Below are 11,474 nucleotides of genomic sequence, written 5' to 3' on the forward strand. Positions count from 1 at the left end.
ATTAAAACAAGAGAAGTCTGAGAAACTGTCACAGACAGGAAGAGTCTGAGGAGATGTGATGACCGAATGTAATATGGGATCTTGGAACAGAAAAAGGACACTCGGGAAAAACTGGAGAAATCCAAACAAAGCATGGGCTTTAGTTGGTCGTGATGTGTCACAATTGGTTCATTGTGACAGGTGTACCACAGCAACTTTAGTATAGGGAAACTGGGAGTGGAGTATATGAAAACTAATATTCTTGCAACCTTTCTGTCCATCTACGATGATGCCAAAGAGTGTATTAAATCTTTTTAAAGATATGTTTTGAAAATTAAAAGGCTGTAGGATGTCAATATTTATAGATGTGGAATAACCCTCGAGGTACATTATTAAGGGCAAAAGCAAGCTGCAGAATTTCAGTGCCCATCAATAAAGTTTTATTGGCACACCGGAACTCCCATTCATTTACGTCTTCTCCGTGGCTGCCTTTTCTGTTGCAACAACAGAGTGGGGTATTTGCGTAAAAGACCAAGTATATGTTTCTGCTTAGCCCTGAATAGAAAATGTTAGATCCCTGTGCTTGTCCATCTCTGGGGGAATAAATGAGAAATTGGTCGCATGGTTTCCTCTGAGAGGAACAGGACCTCTGAGGGAAGTGGGGGTAATTGTTACTGGGCGTGTATTTGATATATATATATATTTTTTAAATCTATTCAGGAAGAAGCTGGGCTCTAAGGGCTTTAGAATGGGGTTTGGGACATCTTAAATGGAAAGAGTGATGCCCAAAGAAATTTTAGGCATCAATTCTTTTACTGTTCAGAAATGCTTCCCAAAAATATGTCTGATCATGGTGAGTCAGAGTGCCAACATGGAGGGCTTCCTGGAGGCGGTGAGCCTTGAAAGCTGGAAATTAACGAGTATAGAGGGGTATATGGAGAAGGGGGTTAAGGACACGGAAAGAACTGGAACTCCACATTTTGTTGGACCTGGTCACTGATCCACGTGACAGCAATGTAAGGGAAGTGTTATTACCCTTCCGTGTTTGTTAAGAGAAAGAAGGTCGCACAGCTCAGGAGTTTTGCAGCCACAATTCCAGCTGTACTAGATTGAATGCAAAAACGACCTCTGTCATCCCCCACCAGCCACCTTTTTACCTACATTCTTGGCGTTGAGGCTTCACAGTTCTTCCAACCCAGGAAGGGCCTATTTCCCCACCTCTTGCATGGGGACTGACTCTGTGATTTGCTTTGTTTTACAGAATGAGGCAGAAACAGCAATCCTACATCCGAGCCTAGGCCACAACGGGCTCTGTCACTCTCTCTGGGGGCCTTGCACACCCTGACAACAAGCTCGGCTTAACTTTCTGGGTGAAGAGAGACATGTGGCCTGGTCACTTCCATCGCCCCTGGTGACAGCTAGCCGACCACCTAACGTGGGTGAGGCCATCTAGACCAGCCAGTCCCCTACTCATCTGCCACGTGACCACAGGCATCTCAGGAGCCCAGATCAGCTGAGCTCAGCCCAAAGGAGCAGAGCCAACCGGTTAGCTGTGATGGTGAATTTTATGAGTCAACTTGACAGGGTCATGGGGCGTCCAGATATTTGGTTAACAGTTCCGCTGGGTATGTCTGCAAGGGTGATTCTGGATGAGATGAACATTTGAGTTGTGGTCTGATAAAGCGGATGGTCCTCCCCGATGTGGGTGGGCCTCAGCTAACCACTGGAGGCCTGACTAGAACAAGAGGTGGGATAAGGAAGAATTCTTTCTCTCTGCCTCTTTGAGCTGGTCTTCTGCCTAAGAACTCAGACTTGAACTGGAATTTACACCATTGGCTCTTGACTGCCTCTAGAACTGCATGAGCCAATTCTTTATAAAAATCTCTCTCGCTCTCGCTCTCGCTCTCTCTCTCTCTCCTCCCCCCATATCTCCTACTAGTTGTTTCTCTGGAGAACTCAGGCTAATTCACTGACCTACAGACCCATGAGTAATCAGAGATGCTAAGCTACTGAGTTTGGGATAGCTTGTTACACAGCAGTAGCTAACTGATACATTGTATCTGGTACACTATATCTGCCCATCTATCGAGTCTCTAATCTTAGAGGTGTCCCGTCACCATTGATTCTCTGTGGACCCAATTCTCACAGGGCAGGCATTCCTCTGTTTCTTCAAACAGCAGCTCTTCTTGAAATTCTGACATCTTTTAATTTAATCTAACCCAATAAATATTTGAGTGACACTTGGGCCAGCTCCTGGGGTTATAGCAGTAAATAATTAGGCACTGGCCCTGTGCTCATGGTACTTCCTGATCATGAGGGAGCTGACATTAGACAGATAATAATAGATGTAGTGAGCATTATGAGAAGTGAGGCACCTATGGGACCTGATTTTAGGCTGAAGAGTCCGAGAATGCCTCCGAGAGGAGGCGACTCGAAGGGTGTGGGAGGGTGTAGGAAGGAGAGGGTACTTTCTAGCAGAGGGAAAAGCAGGTGAGATGCCTCAAGGCAAGAAACAGCATGCCCTGGCTGGCGGGGCTTGGGGAGTCTGGGCATGGCAGGTGGTAGAGGGAGGGCCCAAGACTCAGCCAGAGTGTGGCCCTGGGTGCAAATCCTGGCTCCCCATGGCTGGGAGATCCCTGGCAAACTGCTTATCTCTGAGCTCTCTCACTTTTCTGTAAAATCAGGAAATGGTAGTACCCAGCTCCTAGGCTAGTGGTGAAAATAAAATATGATAGTGTGTGTAGAAAGTAGCATTCAGGAATGCCTGACTGTATGTTTTCTCTATAACTTAAAAACTTTTTATTGAAATAAGTGCAATCAACACCCGTGTATCCTCACCCAGGTTCACCAAATGGTAACATTCGATTTACCTCTCTCTTTACATATTATGGTTATTACAGAACCATTTGCAGGTACCTTGCAGACATCATAGCCCTTCACCCCAAAACACTTCAGTATGGATCTGATACAGAACCACAGTACAGTCATCAAATTCAGGAAATTTAATATTGAAACAATCCTTCTTATCTGGCAATACACATTCAAATTTCAACAAGTATCGCAGTCATTATTTTCTTTCTCCGGACCTATGATTCAATCTCAGATTACACACTGCAATCCGTTGTCACATCTCTTTAGACTCCTTTATAATCTGCATATTTCTTCAGTCTTTCCTCATCTTTCAGGAGCCTGAAGCTTTTGCAGGTGACAGGCCAGTTGAGTTCCTGAAAGTTGCTCAGTGTGGGTTAGCCTGATATTTTCACATGATTAAATTCAGGTTATGATGTCAGCGAAGTGGGTGATGGTAACTGATCACCTGGGTAAGGAGCTGTCTGCAAGTTTATTCCCCTGAGAAAGCGTGGTTTTAGAAATGTCGCTAGTGTTTAGGAAGGCTCAGGGACGGCCAGTTTTAGAGTTTTGTTTTGTTTTGTTTTGTTTTTTAGGCAAGGCAACCCTTGGTTGACCTCACAGATTACAAGGACCTTGTCAGCTTACAACCTCCTTTTTTTAAAAAATTTTTTTATGCCTACAGCCCCTGGTCTTCCTAGGTGGTCTCCCATCCAAGTACTAACCAGGCCCGATCCTGCTTAGCTTCCGAGGTCAGACAAGATGGGGCGTGTTCAGGGTGGCATGGCCATAGGTAGTTTTAGAGTTTTTATAGGCGTACACAGCTCCTGGAGCATCTGGCTTCCTATCTGTTGACACACAGGGAAACTGAGGCCCAGAAGAGACCAAGGCCAGGTTCAAGTGGGCTCCTCTTGCTCCTCCCTCCCCGTGGTCATTCCCAGGACTCAGGAAGTAGGGGCAGCTAGGGAGTGCTGGAGACCGTTACCTTGGGCGTCACCAGCGGACACCTTCGATGTGGCCCCAGCATTTCGCTGTCATGGCCCCAGAAGCCCGTTGGAAGAACAGCCCTATTCCTAGGCATTTGCAGGTGGCCAGGGTAACTCAAGACAGGAGACTAGGTGTGGACCCGCCTCAGTCACACCTGCACGGACACCAGGTAGCTCACCTGCAGCAGGTGGTGGCTAAACCTTGTTCCTCCCTACCGGCCCTGCTGGGGACCAAACACCAGAGTTGTGGAGGCCCCTCCTGCTCTTGGTCATAACTCACCCCTACAAACTCAACGCACCCGAACCACCACACTTCACTTGGAAGAGCAACAGACATCGCAAATTATCCATCAAACAGAATATGGCAGGGAAAAGCTAAGCTCACTCTAAGGAGACAAGCTGATGGGGGCCTCATCCTGGACCCTGAAGTCTTCAGATTCCAGTGCCGTCTAATCCCACTGGCTGCCATGCTGGCCTGGCGCTGATGCAAGATGATCTGGGGATGAGCTGGGAATAAAATCCAAATCGTGTTTCCTTTTTATTATTAAAGTTGTGCTGCGGGCAGATGCCTCCTTCACATGAGAGGACCACCACGGCCTCGTTTGGCAAGAGAGTTCCTTTCCTGACTTTGGCCTTGAGGTCCTGAGAGGTCCAGCCATTGACCACCACTCCTCATCTACCTGGCTGCAGCCACACTGGCCACTTTCTGCTCCTTGAATGTGCAGCCCTTGTTCTCACCTGCTGTGGGTTGAATTGTGTCCCCCGCAAAACGTACATTGAAGTCCTTGGAATCTGTGGCTGTGACCACAGATAAGGAAACAGGGTCTTGGCAGATGTGATTAGTTAAGAGCCTTGAGATGAGACCATCCTGGTTTTCAAGTGGGCCCTAAAGCCGATGGTGGGTGTTTTTATCAGGAGGTCATGTGGAAACACAGACACATGGGTACACTCTCTCCAATGTCGGAGGCAGAGATTGCGTGATGCGCCCAGAAGCCGAGGGTTGCTGGCAACCACCAGAAGCTGGAAAGGCAAGGAAGGACCCTCCTCTGGGGCCTTCAGAGGGGGCCTAGCCCTGCCCGCACCTTGATTTCAGACCTCTAGGCCCCAGAACTGTGAAAGGATAAAAACATTTCTGTTGTCCTAAGCCATCCAGATCGTGGGAATTTGTCAGACAGCCCTAGGAACTAACACACGACCCCAGGGTCTTTGCACACCCCGAGCTCTTCCACTGACCAAGTCCAACTCATCCTTTGGGCCTTGGCTTAAATGCTTTGTCGCAGAGAGGACACCCCAGTCTGCACTGGGTCCATGCTGATCTTGCCTCTGACACGCCCTCTGCTCTCCCCAGCCAGTTGTGATCACATTGGTGTTTGCTCGTCTATGTGTTTGATGACTTGCCAGCCTGAGAGGTAAGCCTTCCCGGGCAGGGGGCGTGTCTGCCTTTGCTCAGCATGGTGGATGATGGGACGTGCTGCCAGCCCCTACTCCCTCGAAAGTCTGTTTGCAGAGTGTCCCCAGCTGCAGAGAGCTGCCTCACCCTGGGTCACGCCCCTTCCTGTGCGGCCCCAGTCCAGTGACTACTTCATGTGGCAGGTTACAAAAGCCCAGCCTCCTTGTCCTAAGGGTGACCTTGACGTCTCAACCCGTGTCTAGAATTTTCCATAAGGTTAGCTGAGGCCTCTATTGGCATATGGCAGCTCAACCCAAGTTTTTCTGCCCACTTCTGTTTCCTCCCCTTCCTCAGGTGTCCCTTGTCCCCAAGAGCACCCCCCCCAATAAACCTGTGTGCTAAACTCCATTGCTTAGTCAGCTTTCTGGGAATGTCCCCCACTTAAGACATGCCCAAGTCTGAACGATGTTGGGTGCAGGCAGGCATACAATACAAGCTGTGTGAAACAGTTATTCATGGCAAATGAATGCATTTGAATTGCTATGGTTCCCCCGCCCCCTCCAAACGCCTGCCTGCCCCTCGGGGCCCCCGGCCTATCACCCTTTGTCTGCCTCTAAGAGTCTTCATTAGAAAGTTTGCCTAGCTTGTTTTTTTTTCTTTTTTTAAAGGATCTTCCTAAATCAACAGTCAGCAAACTTTTTCTATAAAGTGCCAAATGGTAAACATTTTAGGTTTTGTGTGCCATATAGTCTGTCGCAAGTACTCAACTCTGCCATTTCGAGCAGCCACAGATAATACATAAATGAATGAGATGGTCACTTTCCAATAAAACTTTATTGAGAAAATCAGGCAGTGGGCCAGACTGCTAACTCCTGGCCTCAGCTTATCTTTATGGTTCTAAAGGATCATCATTCTGTTCACTCTGCTTAGGGTGTCACCCCTCATGGGTAAGCAAACAAAGGAAAGGCCCATTCTGATCCAACTTCAGAGCCCTACACTCGCAGTAGGCTCAAGAAAACACTTTCAAAATTGTGTTTTGTGGGATAGCGTCCATCATGATGCCTGTAATCCTTCTACGGAGGGAGGGAAGCGAAAGATGGAGAAAGTAGGTTGAGAAAATGCTGTGTGTCATAACTCACCCCTATGAATTATCAATGCACCTCAGGACGTAGTCTCAGAAAAGCCCTGCGGTCAAGATCCCCGTTTTCCACAGCGTGTCCCAAATTTATCTGAGCCCCAACTTTTTATATCGTGGAACACCAACTAGTGGGACGTACAGCCTTACGACAGTTACTAAATTTAGTTGTGGTTCAGCTAGGCAGACGTGGTTCTACTGCTACAAGCAAACGTGTTCATTCATTCCTTCATTCATTCATTCAAATATTTAAGGAGCACTTGCTCTGTGCCAGGCACTGAGATACAGTGGTGATCAAGACAGACATGTTCCCTACTCTGATGGGGCGTGTAGTCTAGTACGAGAGACCAACATTAAAAGGCATGGATGGATCACCATTGTCCCATGGATGATACAGTCATCGTGGGACAAGCTTGTCACCATATGAGAAAAAGGGGGCTGTGTTCCTCCAGAGTCAGAGGTCTAAGTGTGACACCTGTACTTCTGGATGAGCACAGTGTCCCCAGCAAAACCAAGAGTCGTGTCCGTCCGCCCCTCCTGCCTTTACTCTTGGAATAAACGGTGTCGCCATCTACCTAGCTGTCCTTTTCCCTCGTACCGCTGAGTTGAGCCCCGGAAAACCACAACATGAAGGAGTCCATCCTGAGATGGCGACATAGAGACCTGGAAAGAGCCTGGACATAGGAGGTGACGACAATCAGGTTCCAATGCCATCTCTGACACTCCCCGCTGTGTGAGCTTGGGTGAGCCAATATCCCTCTCTGACCCTCAACTTTTATTTAAAAGACGAGCAGCGACGCCTACCTTCAGGGTGGTGGTGAAGACTTAGTATATTCATTCTGCCTAGGTTACTGCCGATAATCACAACAAAATCCTATTTTTATGTGGTTAAGAGGATTAGATGGAATAGCTCACTTAAACCTCACAATAACCCCGTGATGTAGGTACAGTCATTAATCCCATCTTGCAGATGAAAAAAACTAAAGCACAGAGAGGTGAAGTGATTCCCTCCAGCTCATTCAGCTGGGAAGGAGCAGGCGAGGATTCAGAGCCTGCCTTCCGTCCACTATGCCCTATGGAGTAGAAGCCGCTCCTTGAATGCTCAGGGTCAGCTTGACGCCTCTTAACTGATCTTGAATTTCTGACTCCTCGTGCTAAATGCCCATCACCTCCCACAACCTTCCATTCCTTTTTTCCCTTCTCTTACCGGGTGAGAAGCTGCTTTTCTCGGCTGATCTTTGCGCGGCCCAGTTAGAATGTCTCCCTGCAATTCTACAGATAGGCCAGAAGGCGGCGCCAGAGGATCGCATATAAACGCGTGAGGAGCAGCCCGCGGAACTGGGACCCGAATCAGCACAACAGGGAGTTTGAAGGACGCGGCCCACCTGCCTGCACCACCGCCAGACCCTTATGTCCAGACTGGCGTGGTGTATGCTCAACAGATGGGGCTTATTCCTGACTCCGCCCCTTTAGAGAGACAAACCCCGCCGCCTTGCCAGCAGAACCCAGTTCAACATAGCGCCTGACTGTAGTTAGTTGGTCAATGAATATTTCAGGATAAATGGATTTGAACTTGGAGGAAGTTCAAGAAAGCCAGAGGAGTCTGAAGCAGACAGCAAGAGGGAGAGCTCTGTCTGGGAAGGAAGGCGGGACACTGTGCGAGGCAGGGTACCAAGCGGAGGAAAGGCCACCGAGGTCTTGAAGATATGTTGGTAGAGACGCTCACTCTCCTGCAGAGTCAGGAGTAAGGAGGGGTCCAGAACGCTAAGACGGGAGGACCTAAGACAGTGGGAACCCCCGGCAGGCTGGGAAACGGCCCCCACTGGATGTCCACACCCTCAGCCCTGCAGCCTGAGAATGTTACCTTATGTAGCAAAAAATAGTATCTTCGCAGATGAGATTAAGTTAAGGATTTTGAGATGACATTATTTGAATTAGCGGGGTGGACCCTAAATGCAATCGCACGTGTCCTCACAAGACAGAGGCAGAGGAAGACCTGACACTCTCAGAGAAGGCCACGTGACACGGAGCAGAGACATTTCAAGACTCCAGCCTTGAAGACTGGAGTGAGAATGCAGCCAGGAGCCGGGAATGCTGGCAGCTGCCCAGCTGCAGGAGGGAGGGATTATCCCTCAGAGCCTCAAGCTTCTTGAAGAGGTAGCAGCTCCCTGCTTTTGCTGTGGTCCTGGTGCTTTATCTGCTCCCAGCGACAGTCACCTTGCTGGAGAGAAACAACCAGGGACCACCTGCAGCCTCTTATTAGAAGCTGGAAAATACAAAGTAACCCTGCGCCTGTCTCTCTGCCACTTCCTGCCTCACACGTTACAGGAAAAATGCTAAAATGGTTAGAGCTTCCCGCACACTTCAAGGCTTTGCTTATGTGGCATAAACATCCCTAGATGCCGTTCACCGCTTTTATTTAAATCTGGCTACCTCCAGGCGTGAAAAAGTAAGAGGAGAGAGGGATGTGGCAGCCGTGACAAAGGTGAGCCGCTCAGCCGCTGCCCGCGCCCACAAGAGCCCGCTGCAAGGACCACAGCTGTCGGACAGCCCACAGGGGCCCCACCCTGGGTCTGCAGCAGTGTCCATGCAAAGGCCACATTCTCCTCAGACTGATCCCCACTGAACAAGGGGGTCGGGGGGGTCTTAGAGCCAGGCCATGTCTACCCACTGTGGGACTTTTCTAATGGTCAGTCTTTGCTCTGTCCCCCTCCCAACCAGTGGGCTGACCAAGACTTTCTCAGAGCTGTGCTGCAGTCTGAGTCTCCTCCTACCCAGTCCTCTTTCCTTCCCTCTCTCCCTTCCCAAGGGTCAGACCTGTATCCCCATCTGAAGGGTCTCCCTGCCTCCTCCTGCTCCCTCCCCTTTATCCTTGCCAGCAGAATCAGATACCCTTAAAGGTCTTCCCAGCAGAAGTCCCCCCGCCAACAGCTTCCGCCAACCTACCATTAGCCTGAGCACAGGCACGTGGCTCTCTCTAGCTGCAAGGGATGCTGGGAAATGTAGTCTTTCAGGTGGATATGGGGCTTCCCCTGACAGACTCAGAGTCCTACGCATGAAGGAGACAAAAATGGGTGCTGGGCTTTTTCTGTACAAGGAGGCCATGGAGGGGGCAGCCAGAGTTGTTCAGGGAGAGGTGAAGGTAGCCGGCACTGGGAGGGTGGCGGGGAGGGTGCAGAGGAGCATGGTGGTCTTCTCTGAGCCATCTGGGAAGACCTCCCCTGGCTTGCCGCTCCCGGTGCTGAAGAGAGCAGGACGAGAATACCATCCGAACCTCCCTGCGCCCCCGCCGTCTCACACGGTCACGACGGAGTGCTCCTCTGCACGAAAGGAGGACATTCTCCATGAGGCTGGGAGAAAAAGAGGTGGCTTTTTGCAGCGGCCCCAGAGAGGGCCACACGTGATGCTGAACCACTGGGTGCAGGAAAGCTTCCTACGTTCCAGGCTGGGGAAACTGAGGACATGGGGAGCTAAGTGACCCCATGACACAACACGTCATCTGTCCTCACAGAGGCTCCGTGATGCAGGCTCTCTCCCACGTGGTCTCTGCTTTGCCGACCCTGTGAGTTCTTTATTGTCATCCTTGTCTGATAAACATCTGCTCAGAGAGGGGGGGACAGTGCTACTGCCACAGGTCACGACGACGGCGAAGGTCACATTTACCGAGCACAATGTGCCGAGTACTGTTCCGAGTGCTCTGCAGTACTTCCTTAGTTAATTTTCGTAATTAACCTATCAGGGAGGCACTGTTATGATTTCCATCTTATAGATGAGGGGACGGAGGCTCGGAAAGGGGAAGTGACTTGCCCAAGGTCACGCAGCTGGACCGTAGTGGTGCCACGGGGCACCGGACCCTGTGCTCTTCATTGCGAGGTTGTGCTGCCTTTCTTGCAAAAAAGCACCAAGATATTTGCTCATTCCAGCATTTGTTAAGTTCCTACCTTACCCCAAGTGCTTTCTCCGAACGATCTCATTTATTCCCCTGCACACTGCCGGCTTGAAGAACGATTCTTACGCTCTTTTAACAGATGAGAAAAGAGATGTCCAGAGAGGCTGAGTGACTCGCCCAAGGTCACACAGCTAGACAGCGACGGAGCCGAATTTGAACCCAGGGCTCTGTGACTTGGGAGCGCTGGCTTTCGCTCTTGTTTCTGCCTCCAGGGGCAGCATGCTGGGGTGGGCCTTGGAGGACAAGGGCCGAGCCCAGAGGGCATAGGAGAGGCAAGCCCAGCCTGCCTCCTTCCCAGGCCCCGTCTGCCCCGGGACTCTGCCTCACTCACACGTACACAGCTGCCAGGGATCAAAGTCCTCTCCAAGATGTATTTGCTGTGAGTTCTAAACAAACGGGGGTTAGCACGCAGCTAAGAGAAACACTGAGAAGACAGGACGTATGGAAGCCGACCGGCCTTTAAAGTCCTGTTGATTGATCAGCCCCCTCCTTGGTCCCATGCTCTCAGGGCCGGAGTGAAGAGGTGGGGAGGCCCCAGCTCCGGCAGCACCGAGACAGAGCAGTGTGCTCCCTGGCTGGCCCCTCCACGCGGCCCAAACGGTCTCAGCTTCCAACCTGGGGACAGCGCCCCTTTTAGGCAACAGGCCCATAAAACCAATCCACACAAAATGATAAGCACCAACTACCGTTATTGAATGATTATGCTATCATCGTGCTAAGCACCTCACGTACATTGTCCCTTTTAAGCCAAACCCCAAGGCAGGTATCTCTATTGACCCATTCTACAGACGAGCCGACGAGCCCAGAGCTCGTGCTCAGTGAGGCTGGATTCCATTTGCTGTTCAGCAACTATTGATTGATCCAGAGAATGGGACATAGTTCCTACCCTCCAGTTGCTCACATCCTTAAGGGAGAGAGAGAGGGGGAGAGAGAGACACACACACAGAGACACAGAGAGAGACAGAGAGACAGAGAATCTTGTGATCCAGTGCGATGAGGGCTGCTCAGCCATTGCTTGGCAGTACGGGTAGACCAGTTGTTTCCTATACATAATCCCTTCTGCGTGAATCGAAATGGACTTTGATTTGCCCCAGCCTGACTACTCGTTAGATATGTTCACCATCACTCACTCTGGCAGTTTCTACGAGAGCTGCAAGTCCGCACGGAGGAGGCCCTTACCTGTCTGCG

The 11,474-nt window shown here is 50.3% G+C and overlaps 1 pseudogene; it reads right to left on the reverse strand.

Annotated features, from left to right (window-relative positions):
• Positions 1-3,502: 3,502 nt before the first annotated feature.
• Positions 3,503-3,621, reverse strand: LOC120606916 (uncharacterized; annotated as a pseudogene).
• Between the last annotated feature and the right edge of the window lie 7,853 nt (positions 3,622-11,474).

Source organism: Pteropus medius, unplaced genomic scaffold, assembly GCF_902729225.1.
Source record: "Pteropus medius unplaced genomic scaffold, Ma_sr-lr_union100, whole genome shotgun sequence".
Lineage (NCBI taxonomy): Eukaryota > Metazoa > Chordata > Mammalia > Chiroptera > Pteropodidae > Pteropus > Pteropus medius.